The 21,133-nt window shown below is 45.3% G+C and overlaps 1 pseudogene; it reads left to right on the forward strand.

Annotated features, from left to right (window-relative positions):
• Positions 1–1,254: 1,254 nt before the first annotated feature.
• LOC144095705 (U2 spliceosomal RNA) lies at positions 1,255–1,422 on the forward strand (annotated as a pseudogene).
• Positions 1,423–21,133: the final 19,711 nt, after the last annotated feature.

Consider the following 21,133-nt stretch of genomic DNA (forward strand, 5'->3'; position numbering starts at 1 on the left):
CCCTAAGGTGTTATATGTCATGTATTTACTCTTGAATACACCCCCCCCCCCCCACTGTAATATTATTGGCGCCGTGGGTTTCCCGAAATGGGGATAAATAAATATTATGAAGATAAGCTGACAAAAGTAAAACTTGAAGCAAAGGCACCGGTCATAATAAACAAACACCTTCATTCACTATACCTAAGGTTCACATGTGGTGCCCAGCGCCGTAAAGTTAAGTCAGGGCACCGCCATTCGCCTTAAACGCTAATTGAATTTCGTTCCGGAAAATGTGATGTTAGCTGCGCCGATGTTGACGCCTGTGGGACGGCACTTAACTTCTTTCCTGCTAAAACAGGCCGTTCGAGTTTCTCATGCTTCACGGCGGACACCTTTGGTTGCCCCACAATCTTCAAAAAGAGCGAGCTTTCGTTGTCAGTAAAACTTGTTTCCATGCTAGGCGCGTTGCTCATTAAAGGGTTCAGGACAAACAAGCAGGGGGTTTGAACTCTCAAGCGACATGTTACAGAGCTAACGATGTTGCCAAAAGTTCTTGCCTTGTGATGAAGCTTGCACTTCTCGCATTTCAATGAAAAAACTGGGTTACAAAGTTCAGCAGGCCATACACTAGGTGAGCCTTTGCGTAGTCTGCTTTGCGTCTGACTTGTGCGAGCGGAAAGCTCGAGGCATCAGTACTTTGATGAGATGTCAGCTATAAAAGCAAGGGAGCGTTCGGAAGCGTTCAGCTGCGTTGTACCGGACGAATGTTCGAGGTCGTCAGTCTTGCAGTGTTCCGTCTCTGCAAATGGGAATGCAAGATGCAAAGTTTGGCCTGCCAGTTGACAATGTAAGGCGAGTTTATTACCGCTAAATTGAATTTCAGATTAGCTAAAAATTAAATCTCACTCTTTCGATGGTTGCGCTCAGAGGCACGAAAATCAAACCCATGTGGGCTTGGACACAGTATAGTAGAGAATTATCCCTATCGAAAGAACAGCCCCCATAAAGGCACAAAACTAATGGAATGTTGATGCTGTCAGATGTGGCAGTTTGCCTGCTTATCGCTTATTCGTCTCAGTGGTAGTGAATGCAGATTGATTGATTGAGTGAGTAATTAATAATTCATTCATTTAATCAATCAATCAATCAATCAATCAATCAATCAATCAATCAATCAATCAACCAACCAACCAACCAACCAACCAACCAACCAATTGGATTCAAAAGTTAGCCACCACTAGTTTCAAAGTGATGACGCCAACACCGAAACGAACACCAAGTTCACTGTTTGGAGTTGGTTGCTTCTGATTTAATATCTGCTACGGGTCCCATATGGACCCAAGATATTAAATTTATTTTCGGAAATATGCCGGAGTGCTTGAACCACTCCGGCACGGGTTGGCCCGGTATTGCACTGTCTCCGGGAGCGGCCCGGAACATAATAGCGCGCGCGCGTCTTTCCTCATATTTCCTCTCCTATCTTTCGACTCTCCTACTTTCAGCGCGTGGCAGCGGTTGCGGCTCAGCTTGAGCCAGTGGGCAGGCCCGTGCACTTTTCCTTTTCATTCTTCCTGTTAGCAGCAGTGTTTGGAAGCAGATGGCGGTACAACATAACCACTTGTTTCAGCGCCCAGATAGCTGTCGATTGTGTGCGATGTCAGTGCACGTTAAAGATCCCCAGGTGGTCGAAATTATTCCGGAGCCCTCCACTGCGGCACCTCTTCTTTCCATTCTGCTTTCACTCCCTCCTTTATCCGTTCCCTTACGGCGCGGTTCAGGTGTCCAACGATATATGAGACAGATACTGCGCCATTTCCTTTCCCCAAAAAACCAATTATTGTGATGGCGGCACCTCTGTTTACTTTTGTGGCCTGTTCAACATTAGCAAAGCTCCGTATCCGTAATCAGGTAATGTAGCCCTGTTGTCAGTATAATGTGATAATCTATGGTTGCAGGCGAAATTCAATTGGCGGTCAGTCGGCCGTATTGTTGTCCTCGCACTGTTAATTAACGTGCATCGTAATCTCTACACCACCCGCCGCGGTGGCTCAGTGGTAAGGGCGCTCGGCTACTGATCCGGAGTTCCCGTGTTCGAACCCGACCGCGGCGGCTGCGTTTTTATGGAGGCAAAACTCTAAGGCGCCCGTGTGCTGTGCGATGTCAGTGCACGTTAAAGAACCCCAGGTGGTCGAAATTATACCGGAGCCCTCTACTACGGCACCTCTTTCTTCCTTTCTTTCATTCCTTCCTTTATCCCTTCCCTTACGGCGCGGTTCAGGTGTCCAACGATATATGAGACAGGTACTGCACCATTTCCTTTCCCCAAAAAAACCCGACCGCGGCGGCTGCGTTTTTATGGAGGAAAAACGCTAAGGCGCCCGTGTGCTGTGCGATGTCAGTGCACGTTAAAGATCCCCAGGTGGTCGAAATTATTCCGGAGCCCTCCACTGCGGACCTATTTGTTCCTCTCTTCTTTCACTCCCTCCTTTATCCCTTCCCTTAAGGCGCGGTTCAGGTGTCCAACGATATATGAGACAGATACTGCGCCATTTCCTTTCCACGAAAAACCAATTATTAATATTAAAAGCGGCAGCCTCGCCCGGGTTGCAACGCTGGGTTGGAACGCTGTGTTTGACTCGGCAGTCGGACATCACAGCTCCAGAATCAACGTGACGGGCTCAGATGCTGAAGAACTGTTAAGACTAGAGCAGTGTAGGTATGCATGAATAAAACCGCCTGCCACACATAATATATATCTGTTATAGATGAAGGTGGGGTCAGTTGAAATGACGAACGTCTCTCGTTTCCTTAGCAAACCCGCGACGAAGAACTCTAACTTAAGATCGCAACAAGCCACGGCAGGTTATAGCAGAGGTTCCAAAACTCATGGTTCGGCGTATTTATACTGTGCTCTTGAATTACCCTGTTCATGAGGCTTCAAATCTTCATTAGTTCTGTAAATAGTTAACGCTTATCACTCTGAGTCGGTAAAAGCAACATGATTATGCAAGTGTCCACTGTGAGTACAAGACTGCGAGCTGGGAAACATTCTTTTTACTTCTTTTTCCTGCCAGTTCTGCACTTTGTAAGTACAGGAGAAGTTTAGGGGTGCCAAAATTCTCCTTAAGCAGAGAGCTGAAAGTGACTTGATAAGCACATGGACATACTCGAACGACTCTCGCTGATATTCACTGCGGTCTCTCTTCTCATGTACAGAAAAAGCAGAGCAGATTTGGTGCATAATATAAAACGTTTACTTTAAAGGATAGCATTTAGGCTGCCGTCTTAGAAACACTAATTCGTTTCTTCGCAATGAAATTCTTTGGTTGGCCGAGATGGTTATGACGTCCTTAGCTATACGAAATTTGAAAATCTTGGGACTGGAATCTTTATCTGAGTACCTTTTATTTTATTAAAATATGGCGCTGTCCTCACCCGACCAGGACTTTCATTTAAGTCCAACCACTTATCTAGCCTAATCACAACTAATCCATATTACTACGCCCACTAATCCCCGCGTATCCACGTTAATCTTCTATACAATCGCCACTAATCAAACCATAATTCAACCACTAATTCACTTTAATTCATTTTTGGGAGCGTGCCTACTTCCGAAAATGGGGAGGTCATTTATGGGGCGTGGAAGCAGCTTGGAATATTTTGGGGTGTTGTAGGACGATGAGGAACAAACTTCTGTTTGCCACATGACAAAGGGGTAGGGTTGAGGGATGAGGTTTAGACAAGCGCGTGGGCCTCTTCGACGGTGCTGGGTGGCCTGAAGTTCATGTTTCTTGGCGACCTCCAGGGCCCAACTCACTATCCGGAGGTGTACCTCCGGGTGAGGGCTGAGCAGCGCAGTCTCCCATTGACGTTTTTTTGAGATTTGGAAGCTCGGAGGTGGTGGGTCCTCTGGGCACTCGAATAGAAAGTGAGCGAGGTTTGCTTTAGAATGATTGCAGACTGCGGGCAGCTTCGTGATGCGGCTCTTCAATTTCGTCTGTTTCTTTCTCCAGGTTTCTTCATCTCTACTGTTTGGCGCCCTGCCCAGTTCTTCGGATTCGCGGGAATGCAGGTAAACGTCCATACATTACGCCACCACGCATGGTGGAGTCTTCGGCTACATCTGGCAACTGTGCCTGCTCGCTCCCCAGTGTCACAAGGCATCCGGATCGACTGTATCATCAACGCTCATTGTCGATAAGAACTGCTGGCGTTCTTCGGAACTTCTCAGTGGGCGTGGCAGCAGCTTCTTATTGCGGCTTTTGAGTTTCGTCCGTTCCTTGGCCCTGGTCAGTCACGACTCTTGTCTATATGCGAGTAAATCATAGTGTCTGTTTTTTGCTATTCCCACGCCCGGGAATACTATTGTCTTTGCTAAGTGAGTGTCTTGTTGTTGGAAAAGAGCTTCTGTTTTGCGGTGATGTAGAATAAAATCCTGGACCCAATACGCGTGCCAAGGCGCCGATGTGGAATCGAAGCACTTAAGTAACATGTTTTCGTTACTGCAACATAAAAACACACGAGCCGCTAAACTGAACGAGGATTGTCAAACCTCGTAAAATCTGCTTTCGTTAGATCCCGTTTTAACCGTATTTCGAAATTTCGTCCGCATTGTATCAAACATAAGAAAATTAATGGGAGATAATGTCATGAGATCCGGGAAATTTGCTTTTGGATTTTGGCTTTTGAATTTTCGGCTTTGCAGCTTTTCGCTTTGACATGATATTGTAAGCATTAAAGTAGAAGCTGCTGTGTCTCCGCTAACCTACTGCGCCGGGATGCCCCACCATAGGCCCACACGGAGTAGTGAGAAAGTTACAGCGCCTTTCGTTTTCTAAAAATCAGACAAATGAGGCGCAGACGAACTAGATAAACTAGATAAAGATATTGAAGATGATAATGTCCAAAGCGCACAGTGCAAGAGTCTCCCATTTAAGCACGCGGCGCGAGATGCTGCGGCGATGCCCGAGTGGCGTAAAGCAGCGGGAAGCGAAGTTCATGTTTTTAGTGCCAACGCCGGTTAGAATAGCACTCGGGGTTATGAGTGTGATAAGTCTTTTTTCTGCTCTTTCCCATTCTAACGGCTAAGTTCGAATTGTTTCCCTCTTGAAGCTTTTCTCCTCTCACTCCTTTTATGAAGCCTCGGCATCATTTTGAGACATTTGCCATGCGGATTTAAGAAATTGTAATATCTATGGCTACGCAGTAAAAATTTCACCGCCGAGTGGAATTCGAACCAGCGGTGGTGCATACAATGTAGCTTTGTTTGAGGATAGATTGAACCACTCGGCCGCCGCCGCAGCCTGTCGCGCTTTTAGCGAGATTAGATGTCTTCTTCACCTCGCATCCACTGGTTCTGCGCCGCGAATGCTTGCGAAGGCCGCCGAAGAGCGGGAATAGCTGGAATGGCCAGATATCTGCCCCTTGCTCCGTTCCTTTGCTACAAGCGCCGAAATTTCGCGTACGGCAATGGTGTTGACCCACTGCCTTGTGGTCGGGCTTTACGCCACTTGTAGCCATCGGCGCGCAAGGAAAGAACAGCAGGAAGCGCCAAGGTGCGCGTCGACGGGGTGCCTGACCAAAGAGAAGCTCCCAGCGTTTTGTGGAACCCGTGCTGGCGCCACCTCCTCTTCTTCTGTACGTTTTCGGCGTTGCCAACGTGGATCGCGACAGAATGAAAGTTACGAAACATGCCAAACGCGCTGGTCAGCTAAGTGGGCAACGACGGAAGCTGCTCAAGACTCCAGTGCGGCTACGAGCATCTGTCAACCGTCCTGGAATGCGCTACGCCTTTCAAATCTACTTTCGACGGTGAGACATGTAGTCAGGTTTACAGCGATAGCTGTAAATGTCAGTAACAGGCGCTGCGCTCCGACCTGGGCCTGTTACTAGATTTAGTCAACACCACTCCGAGCTTGAACGGCGCTCCTCACAGGTCCGTCCGTCCTCGGAGACGAATTCCGGGTGGGGAGGAGACTTTTTCAGCGGTACCTGGGCCTTCGAAGACCCACTTTGGTGACATGGGAAGCACAGCAAGTAGTTTAGTAGCTCTCGCTGAAAACGCGCTAAACAACTAAGGTTAACGCCGCTGAATTTTTTTTAAATATATACACAATTTTCATATCTTCTCAAAGAAAAACATGAATTTCTAATGTACTTAAAGAACCCATGTCCCTATGAACACGTATTTATGAAAGCAACCTATTTATGTAAGCAAGGGGTGAGCCTCAGTGGTCATAGATGCAGGAAGTCTCCTGAAATTTAAATTGACGAAAAAGTAACCCTAGCGGCAAACCAGAAAAAGCGTTTCTTGATCGACCCACCGCGGTGGCTCACTGGTTAGGCCGCTCGTCCAATGATCCGTAGTAGTCAATAGTCAATAAGTTTATTTTCCAGATTCAACTGGAGGTTTCCCTGGCTAAAGGCTGCCTGGGCAGCTTGACTGGGTCCAGGAAATTCCTACACGCAGTAGCACACGTGTCATACAGAAAAATTTTCAAAACCAGTCACACATATAGTAGATTAGATAAAGAAAACACTCGACACATATGTACACTGACCCGAATAAAGTTTTAAAAAATTAGAACACTGAAATGGCCGTACATATGTTGAAAAATATACATTAACGCTACACAAACGTTCAACATTCAACAAGTGGAGACATAGAATGACATTTGAACAAAATATTTCTGCAGCTCAGCTTTTGTATATCCCATTGTATGTTGATATGTGTTTAAAGCATGGTGCAGATTATAAGACACTTGTAATTTATAATCGGTGCTAAAACGAGGTATTTTCCATGAGTTAGCACTTCTTGTATGTATGTTAGCACGACGCCGGTCCAAAGATGCTAGATTACTGTAAAAATTGACAATTGATGCCGTGGAATAATACATTTTTGCAATAACCTAAAATTATACAAACATCAACGCCGACAATTTTATGTGCTTAGAAGTAGTATTGGTGGTAGTCATGTTATCAATGTTGACGATTATTCGAAAAATTTTCTTTTGCAATACTGAAAGCTTAATTATGTCATTGAGTCATTGTGGGCCACACTAAGTTACAGTAGTTAAGGTGAGAAAAAATAATGCTTAACAAATTTGTAATTTACAATTCAAAGGTAAAGTTTCACGGCATCGCGAAAGGGCTCCGCAGACAACAGAGTTTTTTGCAGGGCACAAAATAAATACTCCAAGAATGTTGTGCTCTTCAACAATTTCTATTTGTTGATTTTCATAGTTGACCATACAAGTGGGTGTTGTCGGTTTGTTTCTTGCACGACATATTATAGCCTTAGACTTTGTAGTATTTATATTTAAATTATTCATCATTGACCACCTAGATAATTTATTGAGTATATCATTACATTATACAAATAAATCGTTAAGGTTAGGGCCTGAAATAAGTATTTTGCTATCATAAGCGTATATTACGAAATAAATGGGAGGATCTATGCTAACAATATTATTTATGTATGCATTAAACAAAATGGGTCCCAGTATGCTCCCTTGTGGGACACCACAACTTATAGGCAAAAGGCAAGAAAGTTTTTTATCTACAGACACCGACTGACTTCTGTTTTGGAGGTAGCTTTCAAGCAGACTGAGTGGTTTACGACGGATACCGTACATTTGAAGTTTGTTAGCAAGAATCGTATGATTTAAGCAATGAAACGCCTTACTTAAATCAAGAAAAAGGCACATCGTGTACAAGTTTTCATTAATATTGTTCAAAATAATTTCTTTCATTGTTAGTAAGGCTCTTTCTGTGTATTTATGTGGACTCAGGTCGAACCCGACCGCAGCAACCCCGTTTCGATGGAGGCGAAACGCAGAGGAGCCCGTGTGCTGTGCGATGTCAGTGAACGGTGAAGACCCCCAGGGGGTCGAAATTATTCCGGAGCCCTCCACTACGGCACCTCTCTCTTCCTTTCTTCTTTCACTCCCTCCTTTATCCCTTCCCTTACGTAGGGGTTCAGTTGTCCGCCGATATGTGAGACAGATACTGCGCCATTACTTTTCACCAAGAACCAATTTTCTAATTTTTTAATGCTGCGCGGATTTTTATCGTGACTAAGCAGTTTAATTAAGCTCCTAGGCATGTGCGCTCTTGAGCATTTTCACCGAATTATATCATCCTTATAGGCATTCTGAAATCATCAAAAGTACCTAAACTTGTTTTCAAATATAAAATTTTTGTTAGGAAAAGTCCCAGTTTGTTAATGGTTCTTGCAGTCATGTTGGGATGAAACCCCAAGAGATCATAACTGTTGTTCAGTGTTTAGAATGGAGGAACAGTAGACAGGTAATCGCGTAAGTTCATAGTGAAAGCTAGCAAGTTTTGCATATCGTGAAAAAAACACCAGGGTTGGTTATAACTTATAAGATAGCCAAACTGGTAACTAAACGCCGTTTGTGCAGTTCCTTAGCTAGTGCAAAAGCTTTTACTCTGTAGGTGGAGCTATCGCAAGATAAGTTTTCCTGGAGTTGTTTATCCTTTCAGGCTTACGGCTACTTCATCGCAAATGTCCTTTTCTTTTCTTGCGGACATAAAAGACAATTTAGCAAGAAAAGTAAAGTGCACTGTAAGTGTGCCATCGCTAAAATTCATATACGTAGAGTATTTCCCCGACACTGAACTAACATGTCGCAACATATTTGCAGAGCTACCTTCAAACGCATCGAAATATTTTTGATACTAGTGTAGTGATTATTTTGCCCATTACCCAGTCATAAAGGCACATGAACAAGGTTATACCCTAGAGGTGGCGTTTCTTACATTAGGCCGAAAGAGCGTAAGCTTTTATTCTGGCAATCTTCTGGCACGGAGGAAAAAAATGTTCCAACATCAGAAAGAGATACATGCATAAATAAGAAAGAAGGAAATGGGAGGCGCGAATGCAGTGATTTTCCAGCAGGGAAATGTGGAAGTTTCCAGTAATGAAGTTCTCTCCTGATGCCTGCATGCAAGTAGAGCCTAAATGCAAACGAAATCACGTTAAGCTATTGTCTCTGCGTTTTAGCAAGAGCGCGCATTGTGCTCGTCCGTGAGTGCCACGTTTCTGGGACCCATTTTCCTCGGCTTCCATTTCAGTGTCATAATGTGATTTCGTACACATTAAGCCACAATAATGTGCTTTGTGGCCACAATGATGGCGCTTTTTGCTTTGAGAACAGGAAATTCAATTTTTTTCATAAATGCATGTCACATGGTCATTTGCGCATTATATCCAAACTTTAAATATAAACAGGCTTTCAGGGTAGCAGTAACACCCAAAAATATCCATGTCGACTTCCCAGCGCGAGGCAGACAAAGAGGAAAGATACGACGCTACAGGAATGAGCGCCTACTAAGCAGGCGCTCCTCCCTGTCGTTTCGTGTCTTTCGTTCTTTTCGGTTTCGCGCTGTAAAACCAACATGAACGGTCACCAACTTGCCCAAACGAGAATTCTGACCCATAAATACATCCCATCGTGTCAGTTTTCACAACAAAGTAGCTCTGTTCTTACAACCATCTTTTAGGTTGGTTGTGATTTTCTTGATGGTAATTAAACCACCACGATCGATTCTTTTTGGTAAATTACTACAAGAAAACTATTTCTTATCACCTCATAGTTAATGAAGGGCAGTTAATAAACGTTTTCTACTGGGGAGTTGAGCAGAAAATAGTCCCAACCGGAAATATTCAGATGAGTTTTATGTTTGGTAAATTAAGAAAAGCATCGTATCTTAAGTGTATGAAAAGCACTTTTATTCTTAGTTTTTTTTCAGTATAGCAAGGTCACTATGGTCACTGTGCGCCCGACCAGACGTCAGTAGATATCCAGCGTAAAAATGTGTTGTACTTTCTTGTCTGGTACGTGCGTACTACGTTGTACGTTGTATCACGTTGTACTTATTACTATGTACGGTGTACGTGCTTACTTATCGTGACCTTACTTTGCTATTTTTAACAACTTAATTCTCGTGAATGATTAATAAAGTGGTGAATATAAGACCTGGTATTATGCCAACTGACGACGGCTGTTTCTGTGAACTCTGTCCGCTAATTAGGTATCACAATGTTAGTGGGCCCATATTTCAGATGCTTCCATAATTAAAAATATAACAGTGGAAAGCACTGTGCTTCGAAAAGCGTGGGTCATTGCGCCAAGGCGTTTGCCAACGTAAAATATAATGCGAAACGTAGCACATAAAACGTGCTACATTTTATGCAGGGAGGAGAATGCAGGGAGCATATTTGTTTCCTGCAACCTTCGAAATGACACCTGGAAATCAGTGAAAGGAGAATTGAGGAAAGAAGAAAAAAGTTTTAAAATTCTGCATTTTCTGAACTCCATCTATCCAGTGACATTATACAGCAAGTTGCTGTTTTCCCCTCGACAATTCGTAAAGCACCTTTTCTTTCCACGCTCAGGAGTTTCGTGAATGGCATATTGCCATTTTCCGTGCCAAAGAAAGGAGTTTGAAAGCACTGAATGCACCATCGTGGGTGCGTTCTGTTGACAAGTGGTCTTCATTTTTTCCTTTTTCAAAGTTTTTCTTAGGACAGCTTTGAAAAGTAAGTCCCTTTGTAACCGTGGAGCTGAACGAGTGTGAACGAGCAACCATCCCAAACAGCGATTACCTAAAAAAAAACAGCCGGGGCACAACTCTACTTGTGTACAAACGCTGCATACTCTAAGGAATCATGAGTGACTCATCCAAGTTTCCAACTAACGCTTATGCAGAGTAGCCTTTTTGTGCCTTCATGCAGGCAATTGAGACCGCATTTTCTTCATTATTCTATTGTCATTCTGTCGTTATCTGGCTTCGTGCGTCACGTCATGACTAGTAGCGATCGAGCATTATACGACATGGCTTTTGCATCATAAACAGCGGTAATAAATGGCAAAGAAGCAAGAAGGAGTAAAAAAAATATCTTTAGCAAAATGTATTGAAATCATCGAGTTTCCAGTGCTTCTCGGTAGAATTTCTTGCCATAGCTTGTTAGAAATTTTTGAATGACAAAACATGGCGCACCCTGGCTTCACAAAAATAGCGGGGCTCTATTTGTTTGTGGAATACACTTTTACAGCGACAGCTTATAAGGGCGCCGTTCTTGCTTCAAAGCCGTCGACGTTGTTGTCGTAGCATCTTGCAACGTTCATTTGTGAGTGAGCAGAGGCATCGTGCATGAACTCGCTGCTAAGCGCCGCACAGGATGGTTCAAACACAGCGACATTACAAGTGACAGCATTGAGACGTTACGCGCGCCACTTCCAAGGAAGACAATTATTAATGAGTAAATATATTCAATACCATTAACATCTATCGCTAAATCTCGTGTTACACAGTGTAAACCTCCCAAGCAGCACAGGTAATTGGCTTAAAATTAGAAACTTATTGGTAAATGCTGGTCCTACAAGGGCCAGGGTGAAACCATTCATTTGCAATATTGGGCCGATTAACTCTGCTGCTTGGGCTCCTATGAGCTTTTTCTTGTTTCGCAATGAATATTACCAAATTTGATTAGATGATTATTAGGAGGAATAAGCCCTTCTTTTATCAATTTGTTTTCTTTTTTGCTGGTGCACTGCTTGAAGACTTAGAAGGCCTATTCAGGGCAAGAAATACTGACAGAAGCCGCCTTTACATGAATGCGACACCAGCGCATCGTACCAAGAGTCTGTCGTATCGTGCTTATGTTCCGAGGGAAAATGTGCAAGGAGATCACATCGCGGTAATCAGCCAGGCAGGGGTAGATCTAAAAGGGCAAGTTGACTTTCACGGTGAATCCAAACAGTTTTCGGGGTGCCCTTCTTCCTCTCTGTGGCGGCTATCACTTATCCCCCCCCCCCCCCCCCGCATAGTTCATGAAAACCGTGGTGTGTCACCTCCACGAGATACGCTAGGAAATGCGATGCGTCGCCGTTGTATTCATGTATATCTAGCTACAGAGAAAAGAGAGCCACTTTACGCGCCTCCTTTCAACCAAAATGGACACTTAGGTGTTATACATTTCATTTTGCAGCACTCTTGCAGCACGCTGGAGCTAAAGCAGCAAAAAGCAGTAATATCCGTGGCTTGAGAGCAGAGAGAAAGAAATAAATTTTCTTTTTCAGCTCAAGTCCGCCATTGCTCAATGTCTCACTTGATGAGTGCTATCTAGCGGAGGAGGTGGTATAGGACTGCGTGTGCCTTGGATGTGCCGGATGTGGGTGACGAGAAGCACCCAGAAGACGGGCTGCAGGTTGGTGGAGTGGCCCATCGGGCCCAAGTGAGGTGATAGCAGGGAGGCACAAGATGTGAAGAAGGTATGGCGAGGAATTAGACGAGCAGTGGCATAACTAATATGTGTGAATGCTTGTGGAATGCCCACTACACACGGGACAGCCGGTGTTTTTAGGTTTTTGAAGAATATAGTGGCTATACATTTCGCACGGAAGGAAGTTAGTGCTTGCCGAGTGAGTGTGGCGTCGGCACAGCACAATAAATGGGGTAGGGAGAGAAAGGTTCGTCGCAGGTGCTGCAAACTGCGGCGCTGTTCGCGACAGTCCTGTCAGTGTACAGAGTGTTCTGCCTTAGAATTGTAATGGGGTGGCCAGGAGGTCAAATTTTTAATGGGTCTGAGCAACAACAGAAAGCTCATTCTCCGGCATACCACGACTCCATTCAAGGCTCACTGGGAGCAAAGAGTGGGCGGTCCGGTATTGTAGCCGAGTACCTAGGATATCCGGAGAAAGATTTTGAGGTTGGAATACGTAGAGCAGCCTGAGAGTCTTAACGTATGGTGATGGTGGACGAGAAGAGGTTGAGAAGAGTATTCGCCTCTGCTGTGGCCAGTGTCTCAGCATCGGTTGAGCAGGACACTTGTGTATGGATTTGCGTGGAGGTGCTCCTAGGAACAACGTCTGCAATAAGAAATTGGTTATACCGCAGCGGTAGCGTAGAGGTGTGAGCAACCGCCACGCAAGCAAATGTGCGGGGTTCGATGCCCAGTGCCACCGGGTACCCACCGGTGATACAATGGGCACAAGCTTTCTCTTGGTCTGGTGATTAGCTTATTTAGGGTGAAATGCTTGAGAAATGGGTTTTTGACCTCACGTTGAGTAGAAGAAGATACCTTCTGCCATGGCACTTTTTGGCCACTGATGCCCTTGTGCCATAAAAATCCATCATCAACAACTTGGTTCCGGAGCATATGGACATCGGTATAATCAATGTCGTAACCCAGTTCCGGTGTATGCTTCGCCAGTGCTCCACGCTACCCAGAATTTCTCGTTGGGGACATGTGGCTTGCGATTTTTTTACAGTAAGACGCGTGAGGCTTTTTCAAGGAGGAGCAGATGGTTGAAGGGAGAGCAGATGCTGTAACGAGTGTCCGAAAAAGCTTAAGAGACCTGACGGAGAATGCGAGAAGGAAGGAGGCCTAAAGGAGAAGGCCTTGCTGGTATGTAGAAAGACAGTGAATCTGAGCTCGGCGATGCGCTGCTGCCCGTTCCTCCAGCATCTGCGATAAAATAATGAGGCGAGGTTGCTTATTCCTAATGCGACACGCTGTAAGTTTACCAGCCGCTTTCCGGATCATTGATCACTGAAACACATGACTTCGTTCATTCCGCTGTGCACGTTTGAATTCAAAATGCTCCGCAACCATTGTACATCGCAGCCCAGAAAGAAAAGGTGGAAAGAGGATGCGATGGAGAGGGGGCAGAAAAGTGTTCAAAAAACAAAAAATAAAGCGCAGGCAAAATGCGAATAAGGACAGCCATCACCTGCTGAATGAATGCACTTCCACGTGCAAGCTATTCCCGAACTAAGGCTAACCTCTCCAAGAGCTCGAGAAGACACTAACTTTACCGGCCTCGGCCCTATCTCACGCTATTATCTAAACAGTCGAGAAGGAGAGGGAAAAGGCAGAACTAGAAAGAAAGAGACAAAAAAGAAAAAGATAAATCATGAAAGTGGAACAAAAAACGAAGAAAGGCAGAAAAACAAAGGCAATAAGCGGGGAGAAGGACTTGATGGAGTCGGAGGCAGAAGGTAGGAGAGAGAAGCGGCCACGAACGTGTGAGGCGTATTCCTACTGGAATTCAGCAGAGCGCCCGCAACAAAGCTTGTGGGTGAGGGGTGCGATGATTCTGACCCAAACATATTTGTCCTTGATGCAAACTGCCGCACATTCGATACCATCGGAACGGCGTATGCAAACGACTCCCTCGCTGATGCTACTCGTCAGCAGTAGACCCTAGAAGTGAAGGAACAGAAAAGAAAGCACCAGAGAGAAAAACAGCAAGAGGCCAAGAAGCCGGGCGGGGCGAATTAAATTGCACTGGGTCGAGCGAGCCCGTCGGCCCTATGCAAATGATGCAAGAAAACGGGCTCGGGTGCGCTCGTTCTCGCACATGTGCGTGCCAAGTCTCCTTGCTTCCATGCTTCACTCCCGGGTTAGGGAGCTGCTGTCCATGGGAACGGAGGAGCCGGCTCGATGTGAATGCGCGCTTGACCGCACGATCATCGCCCAGTCGGAGGAAGGTGACGCGGTTTTCCGATTTGGAGATCCGTGTTCGCGTGGCTAACACGTCATTTCGCCGCTGCCCGTGCTTTGCGAAAGGGACGCAGTCCTGCGCAGCCAAAATGCGCTGCTTGTCACGAACAGAAAGGCACTTTGGAAGCCCTGCAGCATGAAGAGTGAAATGCTTCTCTGTAAAACGTCGAGGCTCCTGTACAATGAACGCGACGGTCGAACAATCGACATACTGGGAACAAGAAATTTGTTTTACTTACGCGGAAGTCCAACTAATAGCAACTTTTTCACATACGTGATATTTGCCACACCAAAACGTGATTTCCAATACAAAAGAAATTCAGAGTAGGCGGAATCGTTTCAAAGACATTTTGCTCTTTTTTCAATCTTCATCAGTGATGTATTCCAAGAGAGGTGTTCTCGCTAACTTTCATTCAATGGAGGCACTTTATTATTTAATGAAATACTGTTTTGTATTGGGCATGTACTTTGTTCTTTGCATAAATTTTACGTCTGCCATTTTCTTTGGCAAGTATTCTTGAGTACTAAAGATGTTGATTTTCACTACCAATGCGTTAAAATGATTTCCTCAGAAAGCTCTAAATGCGCACAAGTATGTCGTTGCTGTCTTGGTGTATATTTAAAGCGATGCGAACTTGGTGTAGAATCAAAGCTGCTTCCGTATGCATGTTGAAACGTACGAATACCTCGGGCCTTTAATTGCTTGCGAATTCTTCTTCTGAAGACGCATTTCTTCGCCATTTTAAAGATGTCGGCCTATATTATCTATTGTATTAACGCGATAGCGTTAAACACCCTGTTCCAGAAAATATGGCGTTGGCGTTGTCAGCGTTGTCGGCGTCGTAGTGAGCGAAAAATCACGAGCATGATTCAGGAAGGTGGTGCACAGAGAGAAACTAAGGAGGCATGTGGGCCACCTAGGTCATGTCACCTTGAGGCGTTATTCCAACCTGCCCACCGGATAGAAAGCAAACTGGCCACCATTGCATGTAGCAGATAAAATTAATGATTGGTTGCTGCGGAAGAACGACCTGTCTCTCACAAGGCCCACAGATGGGAGCCCCTGCCAACGCAGGCAATGGCGCATCGCTTAACCGCTGCACTGCTGCGCCAGGAGGGTTATAAAGACTCCCAGGGATCTATGAATGTAAAGTGCAGAACGACCTTCTGCATATATGGGTATTAACCCATTATGCTACCGCGTCATACCCTTAATGCACATCTTAAGCTCTTCCAATTTTTGTTTACCACATACGTCGGTACACGCGTCCTGTATAAATGCTGTGTTGATTGCATGGCAAAATTATGATCAGCCGCAGTTTTTGGCAACCTGTGCGAATACACAACAAACAGAGTGCCAACATATAAAGAACTGGACAGGTACCTCACTTTGTTGTCATGCAAGCTCCAGCGTGCCGTATGGCCGCACAAAAGGCAGGTACACATCGTTTTAGCTGCTACTTGACGGGCTGTTTCACATTATTCAATACAGAATTTTTTAAAGCACAGGATCAAAAGTAGGCGCTAGCTATGGATTTTGATTCTACGCAAAGCGAGTATTATCGCATAATAGTTTGCGAGAATAGAATAAAGAACTAGAATAAGATAATAATCTTTTTATATAGTTTGATTGCGGAAGATTTTATTACAAAATTGAAGACCGTCCAGATCAAAGGACAGTCCACTTTTTCAAATTTTCTAGTAGTCATTGTGGTTCGCGATGTCTAACGTTAACAAAGACGTTTGAAGGATTTTATGAGTTGATTTTCCCGCTTTCCACGCTGATCAACTGGCTTCTTTAGAAAATTTATTGCTGATAAAACGTAAGTAGTGAGATATGGTGACATTGGTTCCGTGAATAAAGCAGGCGTTGCTGCACCATTTGATGAATGGCCAACGTGCGACAGTGAATTTGACGAGTTTTCAAACGCGTATTTTTTTACGTGAGAATTCTCGGATCTCGAGATAGACTCTGAAATTCTCGCCTTAGATTTTAGGGAGTTCGTTTTTTCAGAATATATACTTGGCTTCTAAAAAGCAAAATTAAACGCGTTATTAGTTTTTGCTTAGATATGTCTTTGAATTGGTCTCCGTCAGTTAAATAACGTCCGCTTTGCCGCGTAATCAAGCTGAGCACACAGCTTTAATGTACTGGACACGGGTTGTTAAAAACAAACGTTGTCAAGTAATTCACCCTAATTATGACCCAGAGCAGTAAAATAGCTGCTATGCAGCGGTTCTCATGTATAAGTAGCTGAAAATAAGTTCATTCTGGCCTTTGTGGATAATACCGCGGCGACCATCAGTCATTGACAACTGCTCGCATCCGGATATAGCAAAATACAGTGACAAAGGTGTCGAACGAAGGCGAGGAGGACTGAATCTGCATTGATGGGACATTTTGTTTCCATCTCTTCTCTTTTTGCTGGAGGAAAACTTAGAAGAGAGGAACAATTACAAACATCCTCTTGGAACCCAGAAGTGCGTTTTCTGGACACGCTCACATTGATAACAGCTTTCGGGAATAAATATTGTGAATCACGTCTCAAAATTCTGCTTCTTCAGCGGCAGAGATGGCATCAGAGGCAAACAAAACGTGGTAGCTAGTTAACGCATGTACAGTCTTGGTCAAAAGTGTTAAAGCCACAGCATTCAGCTGCAGCGAAATGAATGTTCCTAGAATGCTCCGTGCAACGAATTATTCAAGACGCAAGTCAAGCAGAAAGCTTTTCTACCGCAAGAAGAAACCTTCTACTAGCAATTCAAGGTCATTCGGTCTTTAATAGTGCCGTAATGGCTTTGTTATGCAGCAGAAGCGAAAATTCTTTGGCCTGAGGACTTTTGACCAAGACTGTACACCTGTTATCGCACTGGTTGAACGGCAAAATTTATGCTTGAGAAATACAAATATTTGACGAATTCAACCCTATCACAACATGGAGCAGTATGATCCTTACTTTTGACCCGAATTTTTATTTTGGAAAATGCATTTAGCCGGAAAAGCAAGCAGATACGATTCTGAGAACACTTAAATAGTATCTAAAGCACTCAGCCTCCAGAAAAAATGAAGCAGATAAATACGACTGCACTTATATTGGTACCCTGACTGATAGAGGAACACCACAGATTCCATAGCACTCACATAAGTGCGTACAGCGTTCTTATCGTCATAGCATCCTCCCGGCCCTAATAACTGTTGACAAGCTCGACATCAACTCTTTGTGTTGCAAATCGCTCTCGTATGTGCTTGGTAAAATAAAAGCAGGGTATTTCTGGATTAGAGTAAAAATACAAAGCTTGGGTCAATGCTTGCGCAGATTACGAATCTTCTCTCGTCTTTAATGAAAACGCAACGAAACTGCTTTTGTTAGGTAAGGCTACTGTTTAAGGTGTACATTGTAACACTGAACCATATTATCTTTATGAAATGTTCTCACAAAAAGCGGAGACCATTAGCTTTCAATTACGACGTCTCACCTGCTCCTCCTTTTAGAACAGTCTATAAAGCAACTGCCACTTATGTAATTAATTGGCAGTGCCACTACAAAGAGCGCCTTTGTGCGCGCCGTCACATTGTCTCCCTCATACGGACGAGGCCATGCCTCTATGCGAAGAGAGAATGCAAGTGACGTCAACCTTTCTCTCCCTAATAATGACGCAGCTTGGGACGTATGGCCTGCGCGTTCTCTTCCCATTTGCTGTTCCACTCAACAGGCGTAGCTTTTTCCTCTCAGCGGCGTATAAACTGCAGCGGCAGTTCGAAAGGCAGCAAAAAATGTGCGACACTTATGTCATTGTCTATATGGCTCGAAGGGGAAGAAAGGTGCATTGGACGAATGCCGGAAGCGGAGATGTGCCTCGCTAGACGGACGAACTGTCCCGTAAGAATGAAAAGAAGAGACGAGGAAATGAAAACTAAAGCAGAAGAGGCAACGCGAAAGCGGCGCGGAGCTTTTAAGCACCATTCTGACGAGACGAGCCGCGCTAGTGCCAGAAGGAAAGATGAAATGAGGGATAGAAAGAAAAATGAAGGAATGCAGAGCACAGAAAAACAGAGTTGAGGAACGTTATCTGTGCAGAGCATTGACGAAAAGCAGAAGGTAAAAAAAGAGAGGAGAGGTAGAACGGAAGAGCGTTACACGCCGCGGCCTGTAACGCTCAACGCGAAGCAAAACTATATTGCTGTGTACATCTGCAGCATCAGCGGCGGCGACAGTGCGTCTGTTTTTCCGCTACAGCTACTTCGCAAGAAGCCGCGACGTCTACCCTCGGACATCGTGTCGTTCGTACAGGGTGATCGATTCACGGTGAACACACGACATAAGGCCGCGCTATTCAGTGCACCGGTGCGTCCACCCCCGGCCGCGCATGAAAGCGAACTGGGAGACGTCGTAACACACCACTTCTAGGTCGTTCTGTCCATAGTAAACCCTTTGCTTCGATGAGCGGGTATTTCGTCAGCAGGGGCGCTCCGATGAGCGCGGCCGAACAGTAGCGTGTTCGCCTTAAGAGTGGATCACCCTATACGTTGACCAACTTCTTCCAGTACCCCGGTCGACATGCATTTCTGTCTGTCTGTTACTGCCAGGAAAAAAGAAAGGAAAGTGCACAGGCCTGCTCACTGGCTCAAGCCGAGCCACAATCGCTACCACGTGCAGATTGTAGGAGAGTTCAAAGAGGAGATAGAAAGACAGGATAGTAAAGACGCGAGTCTGTCTGTCTATTACTGCCAGGAAGAAAGAAAAGTGCCCAGGCCTGCTCACTGGCTCAAGCCGAGCCACAATCGCTACCACGTGCAGATAGAAGGAGAGTTCAAAGAGGGGATAGAAAGACAGGATAGTAAAGACGCGAGTCTGTCTGTCTGTTACTGCCAGGAAGAAAGAAAGTGCACAGGCCTGCTCACTGGCTCAAGCCGAGCCACAATCGCTACCACGTGCAGATAGTAGGAGAGTTCAAAGAGGGGATAGAAAGACAGGATAGTAAAGACGCGAGTCTGTCTGTCTATTACTGCCAGGAAGAAAGAAAGGAAAGTGCACAGGCCTGCTCACTGGCTCAAGCCGAGCCACAATCGCTACCACGTGCAGATAGAAGGAGAGTTCAAAGAGGGGATAGAAAGACAGGATAGTAAAGACGCGAGTCTGTCTGTCTGTTACTGCCAGGAAGAAAGAAAGGAAAGTGCACAGGCCTGCTCACTGGCTCAAGCCGAGCCACAATCGCTACCACGTGCAGATAGAAGGAGAGTTCAAAGAGGGGATAGAAAGACAGGATAGTAAAGACGCGAGTCTGTCTGTCTGTTACTGCCAGGAAGAAAGAAAGAAAAGTGCCCAGGCCTGCTCACTGGCTCAAGCCGAGCCACAATCGCTACCACGTGCAGATAGAAGGAGAGTTCAAAGAGGGGATAGAAAGACAGGATAGTAAAGACGCGAGTCTGTCTGTCTGTTACTGCCAGGAAGAAAGAAAGGAAAGTGCACAGGCCTGCTCACTGGCTCAAGCCGAGCCACAATCGCTACCACGTGCAGATAGAAGGAGAGTTCAAAGAGGGGATAGAAAGACAGGATAGTAAAGACGCGAGTCTGTCTGTCTGTTACTGCCAGGAAGAAAGAAAGGAAAGTGCACAGGCCTGCTCACTGGCTCAAGCCGAGCCACAATCGCTACCACGTGCAGATAGTAGGAGAGTTCAAAGAGGGGATAGAAAGACAGGATAGTAAAGACGCGAGTCTGTCTGTCTATTACTGCCAGGAAGAAAGAAAGGAAAGTGCACAGGCCTGCTCACTGGCTCAAGCCGAGCCACAATCGCTACCACGTGCAGATAGAAGGAGAGTTCAAAGAGGGGATAGAAAGACAGGATAGTAAAGACGCGAGTCTGTCTGTCTGTTACTGCCAGGAAGAAAGAAAGGAAAGTGCACAGGCCTGCTCACTGGCTCAAGCCGAGCCACAATCGCTACCACGTGCAGATAGAAGGAGAGTTCAAAGAGGGGATAGAAAGACAGGATAGTAAAGACGCGAGTCTGTCTGTCTGTTACTGCCAGGAAGAAAGAAAGGAAAGTGCACAGGCCTGCTCACTGGCTCAAGCCGAGCCACAATCGCTACCACGTGCAGATTGTAGGAGAGTTCAAAGAGGAGATAGAAAGACAGGATAGTAAAGACGCGAGTCTGTCTGTCTATTACTGCCAGGAAGAAAGAAAGAAAAGTGCCCAGGCCTGCTCACTGGCTCAAGCCGAGCCACAATCGCTACCACGTGCAGATAGTAGGAGAGTTCAAAGAGGGGATAGAAAGACAGGATAGTAAAGACGCGAGTCTGTCTGTCTGTTACTGCCAGGAAGAAAGAAAGGAAAGTGCACAGGCCTGCTCACTGGCTCAAGCCGAGCCACAATCGCTACCACGTGCAGATAGTAGAAGAGTTGAAAGATGGGATAGAAAGACAGGATAGTAAAGACGCGAGTCTGTCTGTCTGTTACTGCCAGGAAGAAAGAAAGGAAAGTGCACAGGCCTGCTCACTGGCTCAAGCCGAGCCACAATCGCTACCACGTGCAGATAGTAGAAGAGTTGAAAGATGGGATAGAAAGACAGGATAGTAAAGACGCGCTAAAGACAAGGCCGATCCCGGAGGTAGTGCGA

Source organism: Amblyomma americanum, chromosome 6 (genome assembly GCF_052857255.1).
Source record: "Amblyomma americanum isolate KBUSLIRL-KWMA chromosome 6, ASM5285725v1, whole genome shotgun sequence".
NCBI lineage: Eukaryota > Metazoa > Arthropoda > Arachnida > Ixodida > Ixodidae > Amblyomma > Amblyomma americanum.